Source organism: Falco punctatus (genome assembly GCF_963210335.1).
Source record: "Falco punctatus genome assembly, chromosome: 5".
NCBI classification, from domain to species: Eukaryota; Metazoa; Chordata; class Aves; order Falconiformes; family Falconidae; genus Falco; species Falco punctatus.
Window position 1 is genome coordinate 395556 of NC_137584.1, and position 26046 is coordinate 421601.

The 26046-nt window shown below is 45.8% G+C and overlaps 1 protein-coding gene across 1 annotated transcript in view; it reads right to left on the reverse strand.

The window, feature by feature from the left end:
* LOC308064564 (vigilin-like) overlaps positions 1-26046 on the reverse strand; it is a gene marked incomplete at both ends in the record, with an annotated part of 137939 nt that overhangs the window by 105200 nt on the left and 6693 nt on the right.

Here is a 26046-nt window from a genome sequence, read left to right on the forward strand (position 1 = left end):
ATGCCAGTAATATGAGTTATACCCCATAGGGCAAAAAAGGTTTTTACAGTTGTTGAAACATAAAGATAAAGACAGATAATGGTCCAGCTTAAGGGAATACCTAAAGTAGCAAAAGCACGCATTAAAGGTCTACGAACATCTCGTGCCTTTTCTCCTGTGTGACAAGAGGCAAACAAGGCACCTGAAAATGTATCAATGGAAGAGTGGATATATTTAAGGTTACCAAATTCAGAACCATGTGTGACATCTGTTTGCCGTAATTGTAGGCTTTGTCATCCTCTAGGATTAACTCCTGTAGCAATTGATGGGAAAGAATGTTTTTGACCATCAGGACAGACAGCAACAATATTTGACGCTTGTTGAGAAGTAAGGTCAAACTGTCGCTTAAGAGCTCCAGCATTTCGATGGAAAAAAGAGTGACTTAGTTTAGCTTGTGCAACCCGGTCTGGCAGTACTTGAACTGGTCACGTCAATAGGTCAGCTCGTCGATTGCCTTCTGCAAGAAAACCAGGTAGTGAGGTATGAGACCTAATATGCATAACAAAATAAGGCGCAGATCGAGAGTCCAAAAGGAAAATAAGTTCCTGTAACAGGGCAAGAAGTTGGGAATGCGAAACACTCCGCAGCACAGAAGCTTCAGCTCGTGTAACAATACCTGCAACAGAAGCAGAATCAGTAACAAGGTTGAGGGGTACGTTCCATTTTCGGAAAACACCAACAACTGCATTCAGTTGTACTATTTGAGGTGAACCCGAGACTGTCTCTCTGTGCGAATCCCATTGTCTCCGTTGATCATCCCACCACAGAAGAACAGACTTACGTGATTTGCCCGATCCACCTGTAAACACAGGAAGTGCCTGTAAGGGTTGTTCGCTTCTTCTGGGTTTTAACATCAGACGAAAATCAACGTTAAACAGGTTGTGTGAAGGTGGATGGGAAGTTATTTGACCTGTATATTCTCGCCCGGCACCTCCCCGGGACCTATAGCTTGACAAACTATTGTTGTACAATTCAACCACGAGAACCTCTAACACCTTTACCACTCAAACCTAGCCTTCTCCTTGACATCTTACATATCCCATAAACACCACCTACCCAACACCTCAACACCAAAATCATATTAACCCAAAGCCCCCATACTCACACGCCCCTAAGACTATAGGCGCCCAAACAGCCAACGAAACCACGTCCCCGTAGCTTACAATCCAAAAGCGTGGCACTGAAGATGCCAAGACGGCGTACGATATGAAAGCCGAGGACAAAAGACTTAGTCCTAACCTTACAGTTGGCTCCTGCTAGACATATACATGCAAGTATCCGCGGCCCAGTGTAAATGCCCTAGGCCTCTTGCTAAGACCAAAGGAGCAGGCATCAGGCACACACTACCAACTGTAGCCCAAGACGCCTTGCTCAGCCACACCCCCACGGGCACTCAGCAGTAAGTAACAGTAAGCAATAAGCGCAAGCTTGACTTAGTCACGGCAGCCTTCCGGGTTGGTAAATCTTGTGCCAGCCACCGCGGACACACAAGAAACCCAAGCCAACGGTCACACGGCGTAAAGAGCGGACTAGAGCCTGTCATAATAACTAGGAAACCCAAACGCAACTAAGCTGTCATAAGCCCGAGATACCCCTAAGGCCAACCTAAAGATGATCCTAGTAAACCTGACTGCGGCGAATGAAGAGACGGGACGCAGCTTGATGCAAGCAAATGTCAATGTGTGGTACAGAAGCACGAGGTTTTATACGCTTTCAGAAGCTGCGCGTTCTAAACTAATTGGTTCTTGAAGCTAAGCCTTGCATACTAGGCGACCCCTGACTGGTGGTTAACTACCAGCAATTAACAGCAAGGGCTTACCTTTCCTTGGCGCCATCCGTCTCCCACGTCCCTGTGCTCTGTAAACATGCCTCATCATGTTAATTGTCGTCTAGACAAGCTCGAGCACATTCCCCTCAGCTGACCGATTGCCACGCATGGTCCGAGTTTCCAGCCCGCTCCTGCGTCTCCCCCTTCCTGTCGCACAAAAAGAACCTTTGAAAGCCAACGAGTAAAAACAAGGCATAAGTAATAGAACAAATAAAAAACCAACCAAGACATATTATCAATGTCAAAATATCCCACTGTCTTTGTTCCGTACCATTTGACAATTGCCCCTTTTTGGTTTTGAACAGCTAGGACCAGGTTTGCCATGTTCTGCAGGGCCCTTGCAAACATGACAGCAACCAAGGTAATAGCAAACAACCAAGACTGCCAATTGAGTGAATGGATGCCAAAAAAGGCTGAAATTTTCTCAGATTTTGATACCGTGTTGCTGCAATGGGGCGCCTAAAATCCACGCAGCACATACCATCAAAATCCTCACAGCCGTGTCCTTGAAGCAACAACAAAAAGCAGTGGCAATTTTGACTCACATTCTTAACCGCCTACCAAACAAGGTGATTTAACTCTTCAATGCTTTCCCTGCTGTTACTCTGCATTAGAGAAGAACCGCTGCGACACGTTCCCCTCATAGCCTCCTACTCCATTAGCATCTACAGAAAGACAATGATCGACATTCAAAGTGTAAACAACATCATCTTCTTTTGGATTAACATTATACGTAGCTGGAAGGGCACACCAAACAAGAACTGGTTCCGTCCAAAAGTTCGAAACATAGCATGCCTTCTCTGAACATACCTCTGGGGTCATTCCCTTCATTCCCTCTTCTTTATGCAAAGAGAGACACTTTACCATAACAGAGAAGCCCCCGTTTACATCTCTGAGCCAGGACACAAACCGCAGCCGTGTGCGCCACCAGGCTCAGGGCAGAAACCACTCCTGTAGTTACATAACTATATATCTCTACGAGCGTGCAGACCCCTATTAAACACTAAATAACCATGTTTATCTTTCCTATTCTCCTTCATAATACCTAGTTGTTCTCTCATGATGAATCCTCCCTTCCCCTTATCGGTGTCAAGGGAATCATTGTTCCATGCACATGTCCCGTGTACAATGACTTGTCCTGTTCCCCTGCTTGGTCCGAGAGTATCACCTTTGTTAAGTGGTTTGATCCAGGGTGATAGCGATTCGTTCTAGGCGCTGTAAAAAGCGAAATGTATATTCTACGTCCTGACGTTGGGTATCTAACATGAATGCAAAACAGTAATCCTCACACAGTTTTTATTTCATTCTGTAGGGTCGGTGTCGGTATCCGTGGCCTGCAGTAAAGGTTCACGGAAAGGTCTTACAGTCTTCGCTGGGATCCATCTAGGTCCTTTTTCTGTAGGGACACAAGCATAACCTTTTCCCCATGTAACAAGAGGATACGGTCCCATAATTTTACCTGTGTCTGGATCTCGGACCAATACCGGGGCTTTAACCCGTGCCTCGAAGGAGGCATTTGCAGTGAAACGTCGAACTATCGGTGGGTTGTTATCTATGAAAGAACAATTCACAAAATTTAAACCATACAATGCTTTCCGCAACCGTTCCTCCGGAATAGCCATTCCCCTTCCCCCTTTTTGTTGTTGTAATAAACGTTTTAGAGACTGATGCGACCGTTCAATGAGAGATTGACCGGTGGGGGAATGAGGAATGCCAGTAATATGAGTTATACCCCATAGGGCAAAAAAGGTTTTTACAGTTGTTGAAACATAAAGATAAAGACAGATAATGGTCCAGCTTAAGGGAATACCTAAAGTAGCAAAAGCACGCATTAAAGGTCTACGAACATCTCGTGCCTTTTCTCCTGTGTGACAAGAGGCAAACAAGGCACCTGAAAATGTATCAATGGAAGAGTGGATATATTTAAGGTTACCAAATTCAGAACCATGTGTGACATCTGTTTGCCGTAATTGTAGGCTTTGTCATCCTCTAGGATTAACTCCTGTAGCAATTGATGGGAAAGAATGTTTTTGACCATCAGGACAGACAGCAACAATATTTGACGCTTGTTGAGAAGTAAGGTCAAACTGTCGCTTAAGAGCTCCAGCATTTCGATGGAAAAAAGAGTGACTTAGTTTAGCTTGTGCAACCCGGTCTGGCAGTACTTGAACTGGTCACGTCAATAGGTCAGCTCGTCGATTGCCTTCTGCAAGAAAACCAGGTAGTGAGGTATGAGACCTAGTATGCATAACAAAATAAGGCGCAGATCGAGAGTCCAAAAGGAAAATAAGTTCCTGTAACAGGGCAAGAAGTTGGGAATGCGAAACACTCCGCAGCACAGAAGCTTCAGCTCGTGTAACAATACCTGCAACAGAAGCAGAATCAGTAACAAGGTTGAGGGGTACGTTCCATTTTCGGAAAACACCAACAACTGCATTCAGTTGTACTATTTGAGGTGAACCCGAGACTGTCTCTCTGTGCGAATCCCATTGTCTCCGTTGATCATCCCACCACAGAAGAACAGACTTACGTGATTTGCCCGATCCACCTGTAAACACAGGAAGTGCCTGTAAGGGTTGTTCGCTTCTTCTGGGTTTTAACATCAGACGAAAATCAACGTTAAACAGGTTGTGTGAAGGTGGATGGGAAGTTATTTGACCTGTATATTCTCGCCCGGCACCTCCCCGGGACCTATAGCTTGACAAACTATTGTTGTACAATTCAACCACGAGAACCTCTAACACCTTTACCACTCAAACCTAGCCTTCTCCTTGACATCTTACATATCCCATAAACACCACCTACCCAACACCTCAACACCAAAATCATATTAACCCAAAGCCCCCATACTCACACGCCCCTAAGACTATAGGCGCCCAAACAGCCAACGAAACCACGTCCCCGTAGCTTACAATCCAAAAGCGTGGCACTGAAGATGCCAAGATGGCGTACGATATGAAAGCCGAGGACAAAAGACTTAGTCCTAACCTTACAGTTGGCTCCTGCTAGACATATACATGCAAGTATCCGCGGCCCAGTGTAAATGCCCTAGGCCTCTTGCTAAGACCAAAGGAGCAGGCATCAGGCACACACTACCAACTGTAGCCCAAGACGCCTTGCTCAGCCACACCCCCACGGGCACTCAGCAGTAAGTAACAGTAAGCAATAAGCGCAAGCTTGACTTAGTCACGGCAGCCTTCCGGGTTGGTAAATCTTGTGCCAGCCACCGCGGACACACAAGAAACCCAAGCCAACGGTCACACGGCGTAAAGAGCGGACTAGAGCCTGTCATAATAACTAGGAAACCCAAACGCAACTAAGCTGTCATAAGCCCGAGATACCCCTAAGGCCAACCTAAAGATGATCCTAGTAAACCTGACTGCGGCGAATGAAGAGACGGGACGCAGCTTGATGCAAGCAAATGTCAATGTGTGGTACAGAAGCACGAGGTTTTATACGCTTTCAGAAGCTGCGCGTTCTAAACTAATTGGTTCTTGAAGCTAAGCCTTGCATACTAGGCGACCCCTGACTGGTGGTTAACTACCAGCAATTAACAGCAAGGGCTTACCTTTCCTTGGCGCCATCCGTCTCCCACGTCCCTGTGCTCTGTAAACATGCCTCATCATGTTAATTGTCGTCTAGACAAGCTCGAGCACATTCCCCTCAGCTGACCGATTGCCACGCATGGTCCGAGTTTCCAGCCCGCTCCTGCGTCTCCCCCTTCCTGTCGCACAAAAAGAACCTTTGAAAGCCAACGAGTAAAAACAAGGCATAAGTAATAGAACAAATAAAAAACCAACCAAGACATATTATCAATGTCAAAATATCCCACTGTCTTTGTTCCGTACCATTTGACAATTGCCCCTTTTTGGTTTTGAACAGCTAGGACCAGGTTTGCCATGTTCTGCAGGGCCCTTGCAAACATGACAGCAACCAAGGTAATAGCAAACAACCAAGACTGCCAATTGAGTGAATGGATGCCAAAAAAGGCTGAAATTTTCTCAGATTTTGATACCGTGTTGCTGCAATGGGGCGCCTAAAATCCACGCAGCACATACCATCAAAATCCTCACAGCCGTGTCCTTGAAGCAACAACAAAAAGCAGTGGCAATTTTGACTCACATTCTTAACCGCCTACCAAACAAGGTGATTTAACTCTTCAATGCTTTCCCTGCTGTTACTCTGCATTAGAGAAGAACCGCTGCGACACGTTCCCCTCATAGCCTCCTACTCCATTAGCATCTACAGAAAGACAATGATCGACATTCAAAGTGTAAACAACATCATCTTCTTTTGGATTAACATTATACGTAGCTGGAAGGGCACACCAAACAAGAACTGGTTCCGTCCAAAAGTTCGAAACATAGCATGCCTTCTCTGAACATACCTCTGGGGTCATTCCCTTCATTCCCTCTTCTTTATGCAAAGAGAGACACTTTACCATAACAGAGAAGCCCCCGTTTACATCTCTGAGCCAGGACACAAACCGCAGCCGTGTGCGCCACCAGGCTCAGGGCAGAAACCACTCCTGTAGTTACATAACTATATATCTCTACGAGCGTGCAGACCCCTATTAAACACTAAATAACCATGTTTATCTTTCCTATTCTCCTTCATAATACCTAGTTGTTCTCTCATGATGAATCCTCCCTTCCCCTTATCGGTGTCAAGGGAATCATTGTTCCATGCACATGTCCCGTGTACAATGACTTGTCCTGTTCCCCTGCTTGGTCCGAGAGTATCACCTTTGTTAAGTGGTTTGATCCAGGGTGATAGCGATTCGTTCTAGGCGCTGTAAAAAGCGAAATGTATATTCTACGTCCTGACGTTGGGTATCTAACATGAATGCAAAACAGTAATCCTCACACAGTTTTTATTTCATTCTGTAGGGTCGGTGTCGGTATCCGTGGCCTGCAGTAAAGGTTCACGGAAAGGTCTTACAGTCTTCGCTGGGATCCATCTAGGTCCTTTTTCTGTAGGGACACAAGCATAACCTTTTCCCCATGTAACAAGAGGATACGGTCCCATAATTTTACCTGTGTCTGGATCTCGGACCAATACCGGGGCTTTAACCCGTGCCTCGAAGGAGGCATTTGCAGTGAAACGTCGAACTATCGGTGGGTTGTTATCTATGAAAGAACAATTCACAAAATTTAAACCATACAATGCTTTCCGCAACCGTTCCTCCGGAATAGCCATTCCCCTTCCCCCTTTTTGTTGTTGTAATAAACGTTTTAGAGACTGATGCGACCGTTCAATGAGAGATTGACCGGTGGGGGAATGAGGAATGCCAGTAATATGAGTTATACCCCATAGGGCAAAAAAGGTTTTTACAGTTGTTGAAACATAAAGATAAAGACAGATAATGGTCCAGCTTAAGGGAATACCTAAAGTAGCAAAAGCACGCATTAAAGGTCTACGAACATCTCGTGCCTTTTCTCCTGTGTGACAAGAGGCAAACAAGGCACCTGAAAATGTATCAATGGAAGAGTGGATATATTTAAGGTTACCAAATTCAGAACCATGTGTGACATCTGTTTGCCGTAATTGTAGGCTTTGTCATCCTCTAGGATTAACTCCTGTAGCAATTGATGGGAAAGAATGTTTTTGACCATCAGGACAGACAGCAACAATATTTGACGCTTGTTGAGAAGTAAGGTCAAACTGTCGCTTAAGAGCTCCAGCATTTCGATGGAAAAAAGAGTGACTTAGTTTAGCTTGTGCAACCCGGTCTGGCAGTACTTGAACTGGTCACGTCAATAGGTCAGCTCGTCGATTGCCTTCTGCAAGAAAACCAGGTAGTGAGGTATGAGACCTAGTATGCATAACAAAATAAGGCGCAGATCGAGAGTCCAAAAGGAAAATAAGTTCCTGTAACAGGGCAAGAAGTTGGGAATGCGAAACACTCCGCAGCACAGAAGCTTCAGCTCGTGTAACAATACCTGCAACAGAAGCAGAATCAGTAACAAGGTTGAGGGGTACGTTCCATTTTCGGAAAACACCAACAACTGCATTCAGTTGTACTATTTGAGGTGAACCCGAGACTGTCTCTCTGTGCGAATCCCATTGTCTCCGTTGATCATCCCACCACAGAAGAACAGACTTACGTGATTTGCCCGATCCACCTGTAAACACAGGAAGTGCCTGTAAGGGTTGTTCGCTTCTTCTGGGTTTTAACATCAGACGAAAATCAACGTTAAACAGGTTGTGTGAAGGTGGATGGGAAGTTATTTGACCTGTATATTCTCGCCCGGCACCTCCCCGGGACCTATAGCTTGACAAACTATTGTTGTACAATTCAACCACGAGAACCTCTAACACCTTTACCACTCAAACCTAGCCTTCTCCTTGACATCTTACATATCCCATAAACACCACCTACCCAACACCTCAACACCAAAATCATATTAACCCAAAGCCCCCATACTCACACGCCCCTAAGACTATAGGCGCCCAAACAGCCAACGAAACCACGTCCCCGTAGCTTACAATCCAAAAGCGTGGCACTGAAGATGCCAAGATGGCGTACGATATGAAAGCCGAGGACAAAAGACTTAGTCCTAACCTTACAGTTGGCTCCTGCTAGACATATACATGCAAGTATCCGCGGCCCAGTGTAAATGCCCTAGGCCTCTTGCTAAGACCAAAGGAGCAGGCATCAGGCACACACTACCAACTGTAGCCCAAGACGCCTTGCTCAGCCACACCCCCACGGGCACTCAGCAGTAAGTAACAGTAAGCAATAAGCGCAAGCTTGACTTAGTCACGGCAGCCTTCCGGGTTGGTAAATCTTGTGCCAGCCACCGCGGACACACAAGAAACCCAAGCCAACGGTCACACGGCGTAAAGAGCGGACTAGAGCCTGTCATAATAACTAGGAAACCCAAACGCAACTAAGCTGTCATAAGCCCGAGATACCCCTAAGGCCAACCTAAAGATGATCCTAGTAAACCTGACTGCGGCGAATGAAGAGACGGGACGCAGCTTGATGCAAGCAAATGTCAATGTGTGGTACAGAAGCACGAGGTTTTATACGCTTTCAGAAGCTGCGCGTTCTAAACTAATTGGTTCTTGAAGCTAAGCCTTGCATACTAGGCGACCCCTGACTGGTGGTTAACTACCAGCAATTAACAGCAAGGGCTTACCTTTCCTTGGCGCCATCCGTCTCCCACGTCCCTGTGCTCTGTAAACATGCCTCATCATGTTAATTGTCGTCTAGACAAGCTCGAGCACATTCCCCTCAGCTGACCGATTGCCACGCATGGTCCGAGTTTCCAGCCCGCTCCTGCGTCTCCCCCTTCCTGTCGCACAAAAAGAACTTTTGAAAGCCAACGAGTAAAAACAAGGCATAAGTAATAGAACAAATAAAAAACCAACCAAGACATATTATCAATGTCAAAATATCCCACTGTCTTTGTTCCGTACCATTTGACAATTGCCCCTTTTTGGTTTTGAACAGCTAGGACCAGGTTTGCCATGTTCTGCAGGGCCCTTGCAAACATGACAGCAACCAAGGTAATAGCAAACAACCAAGACTGCCAATTGAGTGAATGGATGCCAAAAAAGGCTGAAATTTTCTCAGATTTTGATACCGTGTTGCTGCAATGGGGCGCCTAAAATCCACGCAGCACATACCATCAAAATCCTCACAGCCGTGTCCTTGAAGCAACAACAAAAAGCAGTGGCAATTTTGACTCACATTCTTAACCGCCTACCAAACAAGGTGATTTAACTCTTCAATGCTTTCCCTGCTGTTACTCTGCATTAGAGAAGAACCGCTGCGACACGTTCCCCTCATAGCCTCCTACTCCATTAGCATCTACAGAAAGACAATGATCGACATTCAAAGTGTAAACAACATCATCTTCTTTTGGATTAACATTATACGTAGCTGGAAGGGCACACCAAACAAGAACTGGTTCCGTCCAAAAGTTCGAAACATAGCATGCCTTCTCTGAACATACCTCTGGGGTCATTCCCTTCATTCCCTCTTCTTTATGCAAAGAGAGACACTTTACCATAACAGAGAAGCCCCCGTTTACATCTCTGAGCCAGGACACAAACCGCAGCCGTGTGCGCCACCAGGCTCAGGGCAGAAACCACTCCTGTAGTTACATAACTATATATCTCTACGAGCGTGCAGACCCCTATTAAACACTAAATAACCATGTTTATCTTTCCTATTCTCCTTCATAATACCTAGTTGTTCTCTCATGATGAATCCTCCCTTCCCCTTATCGGTGTCAAGGGAATCATTGTTCCATGCACATGTCCCGTGTACAATGACTTGTCCTGTTCCCCTGCTTGGTCCGAGAGTATCACCTTTGTTAAGTGGTTTGATCCAGGGTGATAGCGATTCGTTCTAGGCGCTGTAAAAAGCGAAATGTATATTCTACGTCCTGACGTTGGGTATCTAACATGAATGCAAAACAGTAATCCTCACACAGTTTTTATTTCATTCTGTAGGGTCGGTGTCGGTATCCGTGGCCTGCAGTAAAGGTTCACGGAAAGGTCTTACAGTCTTCGCTGGGATCCATCTAGGTCCTTTTTCTGTAGGGACACAAGCATAACCTTTTCCCCATGTAACAAGAGGATACGGTCCCATAATTTTACCTGTGTCTGGATCTCGGACCAATACCGGGGCTTTAACCCGTGCCTCGAAGGAGGCATTTGCAGTGAAACGTCGAACTATCGGTGGGTTGTTATCTATGAAAGAACAATTCACAAAATTTAAACCATACAATGCTTTCCGCAACCGTTCCTCCGGAATAGCCATTCCCCTTCCCCCTTTTTGTTGTTGTAATAAACGTTTTGGAGACTGATGCGACCGTTCAATGAGAGATTGACCGGTGGGGGAATGAGGAATGCCAGTAATGTGAGTTATACCCCATAGGGCAAAAAAGGTTTTTACAGTTGTTGAAACATAAAGATAAAGACAGATAATGGTCCAGCTTAAGGGAATACCTAAAGTAGCAAAAGCACGCATTAAAGGTCTACGAACATCTCGTGCCTTTTCTCCTGTGTGACAAGAGGCAAACAAGGCACCTGAAAATGTATCAATGGAAGAGTGGATATATTTAAGGTTACCAAATTCAGAACCATGTGTGACATCTGTTTGCCGTAATTGTAGGCTTTGTCATCCTCTAGGATTAACTCCTGTAGCAATTGATGGGAAAGAATGTTTTTGACCATCAGGACAGACAGCAACAATATTTGACGCTTGTTGAGAAGTAAGGTCAAACTGTCGCTTAAGAGCTCCAGCATTTCGATGGAAAAAAGAGTGACTTAGTTTAGCTTGTGCAATCCGGTCTGGCAGTACTTGAACTGGTCACGTCAATAGGTCAGCTCGTCGATTGCCTTCTGCAAGAAAACCAGGTAGTGAGGTATGAGACCTAATATGCATAACAAAATAAGGCGCAGATCGAGAGTCCAAAAGGAAAATAAGTTCCTGTAACAGGGCAAGAAGTTGGGAATGCGAAACACTCCGCAGCACAGAAGCTTCAGCTCGTGTAACAATACCTGCAACAGAAGCAGAATCAGTAACAAGGCTGAGGGGTACGTTCCATTCTCGGAAAACACGAACAACTGCATTCAGTTGTACTATTTGAGGTGAACCGGAGACTGTCTCTCTGTGCGAATCCCATTGTCTCCGTTGATCATCCCACCACAGAAGAACAGACTTACGTGATTTGCCCGATCCACCTGTAAACACAGGAAGTGCCTGTAAGGGTTGTTCGCTTCTTCTGGGTTTTAACATCAGACAAAAATCAACGTTAAACAGGTTGTGTGAAGGTGGATGGGAAGTTATTTGACCTGTATATTCTCGCCCGGCACCTCCCCGGGACCTATAGCTTGACAAACTATTGTTGTACAATTCAACCACGAGAACCTCTAACACCTTTACCACTCAAACCTAGCCTTCTCCTTGACATCTTACATATCCCATAAACACCACCTACCCAACACCTCAACACTAAATTCATATTAACCCAAAGCCCCCATACTCACACGCCCCTAAGACTATAGGCACCCAAACAGCCAACGAAACCACGTCCCCGTAGCTTACAATCCAAAAGCGTGGCACTGAAGATGCCAAGATGGCGTACGATATGAAAGCCGAGGACAAAAGACTTAGTCCTAACCTTACAGTTGGCTCCTGCTAGACATATACATGCAAGTATCCGCGGCCCAGTGTAAATGCCCTAGGCCTCTTGCTAAGACCAAAGGAGCAGGCATCAGGCACACACTACCAACTGTAGCCCAAGACGCCTTGCTCAGCCACACCCCCACGGGCACTCAGCAGTAAGTAACAGTAAGCAATAAGCGCAAGCTTGACTTAGTCACGGCAGCCTTCCGGGTTGGTAAATCTTGTGCCAGCCACCGCGGACACACAAGAAACCCAAGCCAACGGTCACACGGCGTAAAGAGCGGACTAGAGCCTGTCATAATAACTAGGAAACCCAAACGCAACTAAGCTGTCATAAGCCCGAGATACCCCTAAGGCCAACCTAAAGATGATCCTAGTAAACCTGACTGCGGCGAATGAAGAGACGGGACGCAGCTTGATGCAAGCAAATGTCAATGTGTGGTACAGAAGCACGAGGTTTTATACGCTTTCAGAAGCTGCGCGTTCTAAACTAATTGGTTCTTGAAGCTAAGCCTTGCATACTAGGCGACCCCTGACTGGTGGTTAACTACCAGCAATTAACAGCAAGGGCTTACCTTTCCTTGGCGCCATCCGTCTCCCACGTCCCTGTGCTCTGTAAACATGCCTCATCATGTTAATTGTCGTCTAGACAAGCTCGAGCACATTCCCCTCAGCTGACCGATTGCCACGCATGGTCCGAGTTTCCAGCCCGCTCCTGCGTCTCCCCCTTCCTGTCGCACAAAAAGAACCTTTGAAAGCCAACGAGTAAAAACAAGGCATAAGTAATAGAACAAATAAAAAACCAACCAAGACATATTATCAATGTCAAAATATCCCACTGTCTTTGTTCCGTACCATTTGACAATTGCCCCTTTTTGGTTTTGAACAGCTAGGACCAGGTTTGCCATGTTCTGCAGGGCCCTTGCAAACATGACAGCAACCAAGGTAATAGCAAACAACCAAGACTGCCAATTGAGTGAATGGATGCCAAAAAAGGCTGAAATTTTCTCAGATTTTGATACCGTGTTGCTGCAATGGGGCGCCTAAAATCCACGCAGCACATACCATCAAAATCCTCACAGCCGTGTCCTTGAAGCAACAACAAAAAGCAGTGGCAATTTTGACTCACATTCTTAACCGCCTACCAAACAAGGTGATTTAACTCTTCAATGCTTTCCCTGCTGTTACTCTGCATTAGAGAAGAACCGCTGCGACACGTTCCCCTCATAGCCTCCTACTCCATTAGCATCTACAGAAAGACAATGATCGACATTCAAAGTGTAAACAACATCATCTTCTTTTGGATTAACATTATACGTAGCTGGAAGGGCACACCAAACAAGAACTGGTTCCGTCCAAAAGTTCGAAACATAGCATGCCTTCTCTGAACATACCTCTGGGGTCATTCCCTTCATTCCCTCTTCTTTATGCAAAGAGAGACACTTTACCATAACAGAGAAGCCCCCGTTTACATCTCTGAGCCAGGACACAAACCGCAGCCGTGTGCGCCACCAGGCTCAGGGCAGAAACCACTCCTGTAGTTACATAACTATATATCTCTACGAGCGTGCAGACCCCTATTAAACACTAAATAACCATGTTTATCTTTCCTATTCTCCTTCATAATACCTAGTTGTTCTCTCATGATGAATCCTCCCTTCCCCTTATCGGTGTCAAGGGAATCATTGTTCCATGCACATGTCCCGTGTACAATGACTTGTCCTGTTCCCCTGCTTGGTCCGAGAGTATCACCTTTGTTAAGTGGTTTGATCCAGGGTGATAGCGATTCGTTCTAGGCGCTGTAAAAAGCGAAATGTATATTCTACGTCCTGACGTTGGGTATCTAACATGAATGCAAAACAGTAATCCTCACACAGTTTTTATTTCATTCTGTAGGGTCGGTGTCGGTATCCGTGGCCTGCAGTAAAGGTTCACGGAAAGGTCTTACAGTCTTCGCTGGGATCCATCTAGGTCCTTTTTCTGTAGGGACACAAGCATAACCTTTTCCCCATGTAACAAGAGGATACAGTCCCATAATTTTACCTGTGTCTGGATCTCGGACCAATACCGGGGCTTTAACCCGTGCCTCGAAGGAGGCATTTGCAGTGAAACGTCGAACTATCGGTGGGTTGTTATCTATGAAAGAACAATTCACAAAATTTAAACCATACAATGCTTTCCGCAACCGTTCCTCCGGAATAGCCATTCCCCTTCCCCCTTTTTGTTGTTGTAATAAACGTTTTAGAGACTGATGCGACCGTTCAATGAGAGATTGACCGGTGGGGGAATGAGGAATGCCAGTAATATGAGTTATACCCCATAGGGCAAAAAAGGTTTTTACAGTTGTTGAAACATAAAGACAGATAATGGTCCAGCTTAAGGGAATACCTAAAGTAGCAAAAGCACGCATTAAAGGTCTACGAACATCTCGTGCCTTTTCTCCTGTGTGACAAGAGGCAAACAAGGCACCTGAAAATGTATCAATGGAAGAGTGGATATATTTAAGGTTACCAAATTCAGAACCATGTGTGACATCTGTTTGCCGTAATTGTAGGCTTTGTCATCCTCTAGGATTAACTCCTGTAGCAATTGATGGGAAAGAATGTTTTTGACCATCAGGACAGACAGCAACAATATTTGACGCTTGTTGAGAAGTAAGGTCAAACTGTCGCTTAAGAGCTCCAGCATTTCGATGGAAAAAAGAGTGACTTAGTTTAGCTTGTGCAACCCGGTCTGGCAGTACTTGAACTGGTCACGTCAATAGGTCAGCTCGTCGATTGCCTTCTGCAAGAAAACCAGGTAGTGAGGTATGAGACCTAATATGCATAACAAAGTAAGGCGCAGATCGAGAGTCCAAAAGGAAAATAAGTTCCTGTAACAGGGCAAGAAGTTGGGAATGCGAAACACTCCGCAGCACAGAAGCTTCAGCTCGTGTAACAATACCTGCAACAGAAGCAGAATCAGTAACAAGGTTGAGGGGTACGTTCCATTTTCGGAAAACACAAACAACTGCATTCAGTTGTACTATTTGAGGTGAACCCGAGACTGTCTCTCTGTGCGAATCCCATTGTCTCCGTTGATCATCCCACCACAGAAGAACAGACTTACGTGATTTGCCCGATCCACCTGTAAACACAGGAAGTGCCTGTAAGGGTTGTTCGCTTCTTCTGGGTTTTAACATCAGACGAAAATCAACGTTAAACAGGTTGTGTGAAGGTGGATGGGAAGTTATTTGACCTGTATATTCTCGCCCGGCACCTCCCCGGGACCTATAGCTTGACAAACTATTGTTGTACAATTCAACCACGAGAACCTCTAACACCTTTACCACTCAAACCTAGCCTTCTCCTTGACATCTTACATATCCCATAAACACCACCTACCCAACACCTCAACACCAAAATCATATTAACCCAAAGCCCCCATACTCACACGCCCCTAAGACTATAGGCACCCAAACAGCCAACGAAACCACGTCCCCGTAGCTTACAATCCAAAAGCGTGGCACTGAAGATGCCAAGATGGCGTACGATATGAAAGCCGAGGACAAAAGACTTAGTCCTAACCTTACAGTTGGCTCCTGCTAGACATATACATGCAAGTATCCGCGGCCCAGTGTAAATGCCCTAGGCCTCTTGCTAAGACCAAAGGAGCAGGCATCAGGCACACACTACCAACTGTAGCCCAAGACGCCTTGCTCAGCCACACCCCCACGGGCACTCAGCAGTAAGTAACAGTAAGCAATAAGCGCAAGCTTGACTTAGTCACGGCAGCCTTCCGGGTTGGTAAATCTTGTGCCAGCCACCGCGGACACACAAGAAACCCAAGCCAACGGTCACACGGCGTAAAGAGCGGACTAGAGCCTGTCATAATAACTAGGAAACCCAAACGCAACTAAGCTGTCATAAGCCCGAGATACCCCTAAGGCCAACCTAAAGATGATCCTAGTAAACCTGACTGCGGCGAATGAAGAGACGGGACGCAGCTTGATGCAAGCAAATGTCAATGTGTGGTACAGAAGCACGAGGTTTTATACGCTTTCAGAAGCTGCGCGTTCTAAACTAATTGGTTCTTGAAGCTAAGCCTTGCATACTAGGCGACCCCTGACTGGTGGTTAACTACCAGCAATTAACAGCAAGGGCTTACCTTTCCTTGGCGCCATCCGTCTCCCACGTCCCTGTGCTCTGTAAACATGCCTCATCATGTTAATTGTCGTCTAGACAAGCTCGAGCACATTCCCCTCAGCTGACCGATTGCCACGCATGGTCCGAGTTTCCAGCCCGCTCCTGCGTCTCCCCCTTCCTGTCGCACAAAAAGAACCTTTGAAAGCCAACGAGTAAAAACAAGGCATAAGTAATAGAACAAATAAAAAACCAACCAAGACATATTATCAATGTCAAAATATCCCACTGTCTTTGTTCCGTACCATTTGACAATTGCCCCTTTTTGGTTTTGAACAGCTAGGACCAGGTTTGCCATGTTCTGCAGGGCCCTTGCAAACATGACAGCAACCAAGGTAATAGCAAACAACCAAGACTGCCAATTGAGTGAATGGATGCCAAAAAAGGCTGAAATTTTCTCAGATTTTGATACCGTGTTGCTGCAATGGGGCGCCTAAAATCCACGCAGCACATACCATCAAAATCCTCACAGCCGTGTCCTTGAAGCAACAACAAAAAGCAGTGGCAATTTTGACTCACATTCTTAACCGCCTACCAAACAAGGTGATTTAACTCTTCAATGCTTTCCCTGCTGTTACTCTGCATTAGAGAAGAACCGCTGCGACACGTTCCCCTCATAGCCTCCTACTCCATTAGCATCTACAGAAAGACAATGATCGACATTCAAAGTGTAAACAACATCATCTTCTTTTGGATTAACATTATACGTAGCTGGAAGGGCACACCAAACAAGAACTGGTTCCGTCCAAAAGTTCGAAACATAGCATGCCTTCTCTGAACATACCTCTGGGGTCATTCCCTTCATTCCCTCTTCTTTATGCAAAGAGAGACACTTTACCATAACAGAGAAGCCCCCGTTTACATCTCTGAGCCAGGACACAAACCGCAGCCGTGTGCGCCACCAGGCTCAGGGCAGAAACCACTCCTGTAGTTACATAACTATATATCTCTACGAGCGTGCAGACCCCTATTAAACACTAAATAACCATGTTTATCTTTCCTATTCTCCTTCATAATACCTAGTTGTTCTCTCATGATGAATCCTCCCTTCCCCTTATCGGTGTCAAGGGAATCATTGTTCCATGCACATGTCCCGTGTACAATGACTTGTCCTGTTCCCCTGCTTGGTCCGAGAGTATCACCTTTGTTAAGTGGTTTGATCCAGGGTGATAGCGATTCGTTCTAGGCGCTGTAAAAAGCGAAATGTATATTCTACGTCCTGACGTTGGGTATCTAACATGAATGCAAAACAGTAATCCTCACACAGTTTTTATTTCATTCTGTAGGGTCGGTGTCGGTATCCGTGGCCTGCAGTAAAGGTTCACGGAAAGGTCTTACAGTCTTCGCTGGGATCCATCTAGGTCCTTTTTCTGTAGAGACGCAAGCATAACCTTTTCCCCATGTAACAAGAGGATACGGTCCCATAATTTTACCTGTGTCTGGATCTCGGACCAATACCGGGGCTTTAACCTGTGCCTCGAAGGAGGCATTTGCAGTGAAACGTCGAACTATCGGTGGGTTGTTATCTATGAAAGAACAATTCACAAAATTAAAAACATACAATGCTTTCCGCAACCGTTCCTCCGGAAGAGCCATTCCCCTTCCCCCTTTTTGTTGTTGTAATAAACGTTTTAGAGACTGATGCGACCGTTCAATGAGAGATTGACCGGTGGGGGAATGAGGAATGCCAGTAATATGAGTTATACCCCATAGGGCAAAAACGTTTTTTACAGTTGTTGAAACATAAAGATAAAGACAGATAATGGTCCAGCTTAAGGGAATACCTATAGTAGCAAAAGCACGCATTAAAGGTCTACGAACATCTCGTGCCTTTTCTCCTGTGTGACAAGAGGCAAACAAGGCACCTGAAAATGTATCAATGGAAGAGTGGATATATTTAAGGTTACCAAATTCAGAACCATGTGTGACATCTGTTTGCCGTAATTGTAGGCTTTGTCATCCTCTAGGATTAACTCCTGTAGCAATTGATGGGAAAGAATGTTTTTGACCATCAGGACAGACAGCAACAATATTTGACGCTTGTTGAGAAGCAAGGTCAAACTGTCGCTTAAGAGCTCCAGCATTTTGATGGAAAAAAAGAGTGACTTAGTTTAGCTTGTGCAACCCGGTCTGGCAGTACTTGAACTGGTCACGTCAATAGGTCAGCTCGTCGATTGCCTTCTGCAAGAAAACCAGGTAGTGAGGTATGAGACCTAATATGCATAACAAAATAAGGCGCAGATCGAGAGTCCAAAAGGAAAATAAGTTCCTGTAACAGGGCAAAAAGTTGGGAATGCGAAACACTCCGCAGCACAGAAGCTTCAGCTCGTGTAACAATACCTGCAACAGAAGCAGAATCAGTAACAAGGCTGAGGGGTACGTTCCATTTTCGGAAAACACCAACAACTGCATTCAGTTGTACTATTTGAGGTGAACCGGAGACTGTCTCTCTGTGCGAATCCCATTGTCTCCGTTGATCATCCCACCACAGAAGAACAGACTTACGTGATTTGCCCGATCCACCTGTAAACACAGGAAGTGCCTGTAAGGGTTGTTCGCTTCTGCTGGGTTCTAACATCAGACGAAAATCAACGTTAAACAGGTTGTGTGAAGGTGGATGGGAAGTTATTTGACCTGTATAGTCGGCAAGTGCCATAACAAAGGTGTCTGATTGCCGAAAAAGCCATTTTAAGTATACTGTTGTTATTGGTAGACAAATAGAGACAAAATCCTTCCCTGATAAGGTTAACAGGCGTGATCTAGCTTTAACCATCAGAGGCGCAAACGTTTCCTGTTGTGTCAAAATAGTTTTTGTAGGCTGGTTAGGTAAAAGGATCCATTCAATAATCAACAGGGGGTCTGAGTTCTGAAGGTCCCGTTGAAATATCAGGGCATGAGGCTGTCGTACAGCCGTTTAAAATCATCAAGTAAAAAGGCAGTTCAGGGGCCCATCGGTGGGCCTGTCGAGAAGCGATAGCTGAGGCAACCTGTTGTAAAGAGGTATCTGCTTCAGAGTTAAGATTACGTGGAGAACAAGATTAGTGTCCCCTTTTAGTAGGTCAAACAGAGGACCCAAGTCTGTATTAGAAATTCCCAATAATGGTCGAACCCAATTTATTGTTCCCAGTAATTTTTGTGCATCGTGCAGGTTTCTTACATTGGTATTGCTCTGCAATGGTTGAGGAACAATAGTTTGTGCTCTTATCCGCCAGCCCAGATATTTCCAAGGGGGAAACTTTTGGACCTTTTCTGGTGCTATAGAGAGACCTGCCGAATTCACGGCATCCGTGACAAGGGCTACAGCTTTCTCCATGACTTCGTGATGTTGTGCTGCCACTAAAAGGTCATCCATATAATGATACAACAACACAGTAGGCATAGCGTTTCGGATAGGACCGAGTCTTTTTCAACATACCATTGACACATTGTAGGGCTATTTTTCATACCTTGTGGCAGTCCAACCCACTGATATCTCTGCAACGGAGCTTGCGTGTTGAGGCTCGGAATGGAAAAGGCAAGATTTGGGGCATCATCTAGATGCAATGGGATACTGAAAAAGCAATCATATATATATAGATGACTAGAGCTTGTCATAGTAACTAGGAAACCGAAACACAACTAAGCTGTCATAAGGCCAAGATACCCCTAAGGCCAACCTAAAGATGATCCTAGTAAACCTGACGGACCAGGCCCCACGAAAGCTAGGTCTCAAACTGGGATTAGATACCCCACAATGCCTAGCCCTAAATCCTGATGTACACCATACCAAAACACATCCGCCCGAGAATTATGAGCACAAACACTTGAACCTCTAAGGACTTGGCGGTGCCCCAAACCCACCTAGAGGAGCCTGTTCTGTAAACGACACCCCACGTTACACCCTACCACTCCTCGCCAGAAACAGCCTACATACCGCCGTCGGCAGCTCACCCTAATTGAGGGATACACAGTGAGCACAATAACCACCCCGTTAACACGACAGGTCAAGGTATAGCCCACGGAGTGGAAGTAACGGGCTACATTTTCTAAGATAGAACACTTCAATGGAAGGAAGCATGACATTGTTTCCGGAAGGCGGATTTAGCAGTAAAGCAGGATAACATAAGCCTACTTTAAGTCGGCCCTGAGGCACGTACATACCGCCCATCACCCTCCTCACAAGCTACCAACCCCAAATAACTAATCCACCACTATAGCCAAAGATGAGTTAAGTCATAACAAGGGAAGTGTACCCGAAGGTATACTTAGTATACCGGGGCGTAGCTATAAGACTAAAGCACTCCGCTTACACCTGAAAGATGTCTGTCACCAACCAGATCGCCCTGAGCCTCCTCTAGCCCAACCACAACACCCAAAAAATTAATTAAAAATTCACCCCTCCATCACTGAACTAAAACATTTTCTTACCTTAGTATAGGCGATAGAAAAGGCCCACTGGCGCAATAGAGCTCTGTACCGCAAGGGATAGGTGAAATAAAAGTGAAACCTCAAGCAATAAACAGCAAAGATACGCCCTTTTACCTTCTGCATCGTGGTTTAGCAAGAACAACCAAGCAAAGCGAACTTAAGCTTCCCCCCCCGAAACCCATGCGAGCTACTTACAAGCAGCTGCCCCCGAGCGAACCCGTCTCTATTGCAAAAGAGTGAGATGACTTGCCAGTAGAGGTGAAAAGCCAGCCGAGCTGGGTGATAGCTGGTTACCTGTGAAGCGAATGTAAGTTCACCCTTAGCCTCTCCCCTAGGGACTCCCAACAGCCCAAAGTGAGCTAAGAGCCATTTAAAGGGGGTACAGCTCCTTTAAGAAAGAATACAGCCTTCACTAGTGGATAACTCAAAAACTTTTTCAAAATTGTAGGCCTTCAAGCAGCCACCAACAAAGAATGCGTCAAAGCTCCATGGAAAACATCCCAAACCAACATGACTCCCTTCAAAACTAGCAGGTCAATCTATCATCAATAGTAGAACTAATGCTAAAATGAGTAACTAGGTAATCTACTACCTCTCAACCGCAAACTTAATACCAAATACCATTAACAGAAAAATTAATGTCCCAACTACAACAAGATCAAGCATTCTAGCAGGCTGTTAACCCAACCCAGGTGCGCCCACTAGAAAGATTAAAATCTGTAAAAGGAACTCAGCAAACACAAGGCCCGACTGTTTACCAAAACCATAGCCTCCAGCCTGACAAGTATCGGAGGTGATGCCTGCCCAGTGACACTACATTCAACGGCCGCGGTATCCTAACCGTGCAAAGGTAGCTCAACCAATTGTCCCATAAATCGAGACTTGTATGAATGGCTAAACAAGGTCTTAACTGTCTCTTACAGATAATCAGCGAAATTGATCTTCCTGTGCAAAAGCAGGAATAAAACCATAAGACGAGAAGACCCCGTGGAACTTAAAAAAAAAAAAAATCGATGGCCACCACGCACCAAACCTAAACCTATCAGGCACACTACGCCCACAACACTGGCCTATAATTTTTCGGTTGGGGCAACCTTGGAGTAAAACACACCCTCCAAAAATAAGACCACCTATCTTAACCAAGAACCACCCATCAACGTGCAAACAGCAACCAGACCCAATACGGTTGAACAATGGACCAAGCTACCCCAGGGATAACAGCGCAATCTCTCCCAAGAGCCCCCATCGACAGAGAGGTTCACGACCTCGATGTTGGATCAGGACATCCCAATGGTGCAGCCGCTATTAAGGGTCCGTTTGTTCAACTATTAACAGTCCTACGTGATCTGAGTTCAGACCGGAGTAATCCAGGTCGATTTCTATCTATGACAAACCCTTCCCAGTACGAAAGGACCAGAAAGGTGGGGCCAATACTTCCAGGCACGCCCCCTCTCCCCAAGCAATGACCTCAACTAAATTGCTCAAGGGACTACCTACTCAAACCCCTAAAAAAGGGCCGCTAGTGTAGCAAAGCCTGGCAAATGCAAAAGGTTTAAGCCCTTTCACTAGAGGTTCAAATCCTCTCCCTAGCTCCCCACAACTCAACCATGACCCAACCAACACCTCTAATACACCTTATCATGTTTTCAGCCTATGCTCTTCCAGTCCTAATCGCCGAAGCCTTCCTAACATTAGTAGAAGGAAAAATCCTAAGCTATATACAAGCCCGAAAGGGCCCAAACATTGTCGGCCCCTTTGGACTTCTACAGCCCGCAGCAGACGGCGTAAAACTATTTACCAATGAACCCATCCGACCATCAACCTCCTCCCCCCTGCTCTTCACCCTGACCCCAGTACTAGCCCTCCTTCTTGCAACCTCCATCTGAACTCCCCTCCCCCTGCCCTTCTCCCTCGCAGACTTGAATTTAGGCCTACTATTCCTTTTAGCCATATCAAGCTTAGCAGTATATTCAATCTTGTGATCAGGCTGAGCTTCAAACTCCAAATACGCCCTGATCGGCGCCCTCCGAGCAGTCGCACAGACCATCTCATATGAAGTGACACTGGCCATCCTCCTCCTCTCCGTAATCATACTAAGCGGAAACGACAGCCTAAACACCCTTGCTACCACACCCAAGAGCCCTTATACCTAATCTTCTCCACCTGACCTCTCACGATAATATGATACATTTCTACCCTTGCCGAAACCAACGGCGCCCCATTCTATCTGACAGAGGGAGAATCCGAACTGGTTTCGGGCTTCAATGTAGAATACGCCACAGGTCCATTCGCCTTATTCTTCCTAGCTGAGTACGCAAACATTATACTAATAAACGCACTCACCACCATTCTATTCATCAACCCCAGCTCCTTAGGCCTCCCCTTCGAACTAGTCCCAATAATCCTCGCCACAAAAACCCTCCTCCTCTCCTCTGGCTTCCTCTGAGTCCGCGCCTCGTACCCAGAATTTCGTTATGACCAACTCATACACCTTCTCTGAAAAAACTTCCTACCACTAACATTAGCCCTATGTCTCTGACACACTAGCATAGCAATCTGCTATGCAGGTCTCCCCCCCGCTTAAAAACACACCCACATAAGGAAATGTGCCTGAATGTCTAAGGGTCACTATGATAAAGTGAACACAGAGGTCTACCAACCCTCTCATTTCCTTGCAAAACCTTAGGAAGACAGGAATTGAACCTGCACAGAAGAGATCAAAGCCCTCCATACTCCCCTTATATTACTTCTTAGTAGGGTCAGCTAAACAAAAGCTATCGGGCCCATACCCCAAAAATGATGGTTTAACCCCTTCCTCTACTAAATGAGCCCCCTCACAAAACTAACATCTTCTTAAGCCTTCTACTAGGAACAACCATCACAATTTCAAGCAACCACTGAATACTAGCCTGGACTGGACTAGAAATCAACACCCTTGCCATTATCACCTTCATTTCAAAATCACACCACCCTCGAGCTATCGAAGCTGCAATCAAATACTTTCTCGTCCAAGCAACCGCCTCTGCATTAATCCTCTTCTCAAGCACAATCAACGCACAATTCACCGGACAATGAGACATTACCCGACTAACCCACCCAACAGCCTCCCTACTACTAACTACAGCAATCGCAATAAAACTAGGCCTAGTACCCTTTCACTTCTGATTTCCAGAGGTCATACAAGGCTCACCCATAACCACTGCCCTACTCCTCTCTACGTTAATAACACTCCCCCCCATCACTATTCTTTTCTTAACTGCCCGCTCACTGAACCCACTCCTACTGACAAACATGGCCATTGCATCCGCAGCCATCGGAGGGTGAATAGGACTTAACCAAACACAAATCCGAAAAGTCCTAGCTTTCTCATCAATCGCCCACCTAGGCTGAATAACCATCATCCTCATATACAACCCCAAGCTAACAATAACCACCTTCTACCTATACTCCATAATAACCGCCTCCATTTTCTTAGCCCTCAACACAACCAACTCATCAAAACTATCCACAATAATAACCTCCTGAACAAAAGTACCATCACTAAATGCATCCTTGATGCTAGCACTACTATCCCTATCCGGCCTACCCCCACTCACTGGCTTTTCACCAAAATGACTCATTATCCAGGAACTAACTAAGCAAGAGAGATCAACCGCAGCCATAATTATTTCAATACTCTCCCTACTAGGTTTATTTTTCTACCTACGCCTTGCATATTGCTCCACAATCACACTCCCACCAAACACTACAAACTTCATAAAACAATGATACAATAACAAATCCACAGGCACACCAATTGCTACCTTAATTTCCCTGTCAGTCCTCTTTCTCCCCCTTTCTCCCGCGAGCTTGACCATTACCTAAGAAACTTAGGATAACCTGCCTACCAAACCGAAGGCCTTCAAAGCCTTAAATAAGAGTTAAATCCTCTTAGTTTCTGCCCACACCACTAAAGCCCGCAAGACACTAAACCTGCACCATCTAAATGCAACTTAGATACTCTAATTAAGCTAGGGCCCCCGCGATAAGCCTAGAGAGACAGGCCTCGATCCCATAAACTTCTAATTAACAGCTAGACGCTCAAACCAACAAGCTTCTGTCTACCAGACTCCGGCACACTCTCAGTGTACATCAATGAGTTTGCAACTCAACATGAACTTCACCACAGAGTCGATAAGAAGAGGAATTAAACCTCTGTAAAAAGGACTACAGCCTAACGCCTAAACACTCATCCATCTTACCCGTGACCTTCATCAACCGATGACTATTTTCAACAAACCACAAAGACATTGGCACCCTATACCTACTCTTCGGAGCATGGGCAGGCATAGCCGGTACCGCCCTCAGCCGCCTTATTCGAGCAGAACTTGGCCAACCAGGAACTCTCCTAAGAGACGACCAAATCTACAATGTTATCATCACCGCCCATGCCTTCGTAATAATCTTCTTCCTAGTTATACCCATTAAAATTGAAGGGTTTGGAAACTGACTAGTCCCCCTTATACTTGGAGCCCCAGACATAGCATTCCCCCGCATAAACAACATAAGTTTCTGACTACTTCCTCCGTCCTTCCTACTGCTCCTAGCGTCCTCCACAGTAGAAGCTGGAGTCGGAACAGGATGAACCGTATACCCACCCCTAGCAGGCAACCTAGCCCATGCTGGCGCCTCAGTAGACCTAGCCATCTTCTCCCTACACCTCGCAGGTGTGTCTTCCATCTTAGGGGCCATCAACTTTAACACAACAGCCATTAACGTAAAACCTCCTGCCTTATCGCACTATCAAACTCCCCTATTCGTATGATCCGTACTCATCACCGCCGTACTCCCATTGCTCTCACTTCCAGTCCTGGCTGCCGGCATCACCATACTACTGACCGACTGAAACCTAAACACTACATTCTTTGACCCCGCCGGAGGAGGAGACCCCATTCTCTACCAGCACCTGTTCTGATTCTTTGGCCACCCAGAAGTTTACATCTTAATCCTTCTCGGCTTTGGAATCATCTCACACGTTGTAACGTATTATGCAGGCAAAAAAGAACCATTCGGCTACATAGGAAAAGTCTGAGCTATACTATCGATTGGATTCCTGGGCTTTATCGTACGAGCCCACCGCATATTCACTGTAGGAACAGATGTAGACACCCGAGCATACTTCATCTCCGCCACTATAATCATCGCCAACCCAACCGGCATTAAGGTATTCAGCTGAATAGCCACACTACACGGATGCACCATCAAAAAAGACCCACCGATACTGTGAGCCTTGGGCTTCATTTCCTCTTCACACTGCTCCTCCTCCATCTGACACCCTCTCCCACAAGCCACAGGGCTATTTAACCACTTAGCGGGAACCAGCTACACCTGCACATCGTCCATGTCAATCAACCCACTGCCTCTGAGGCAAGGCCACAGCTGCATGTTATCAGTGCAAATCAACC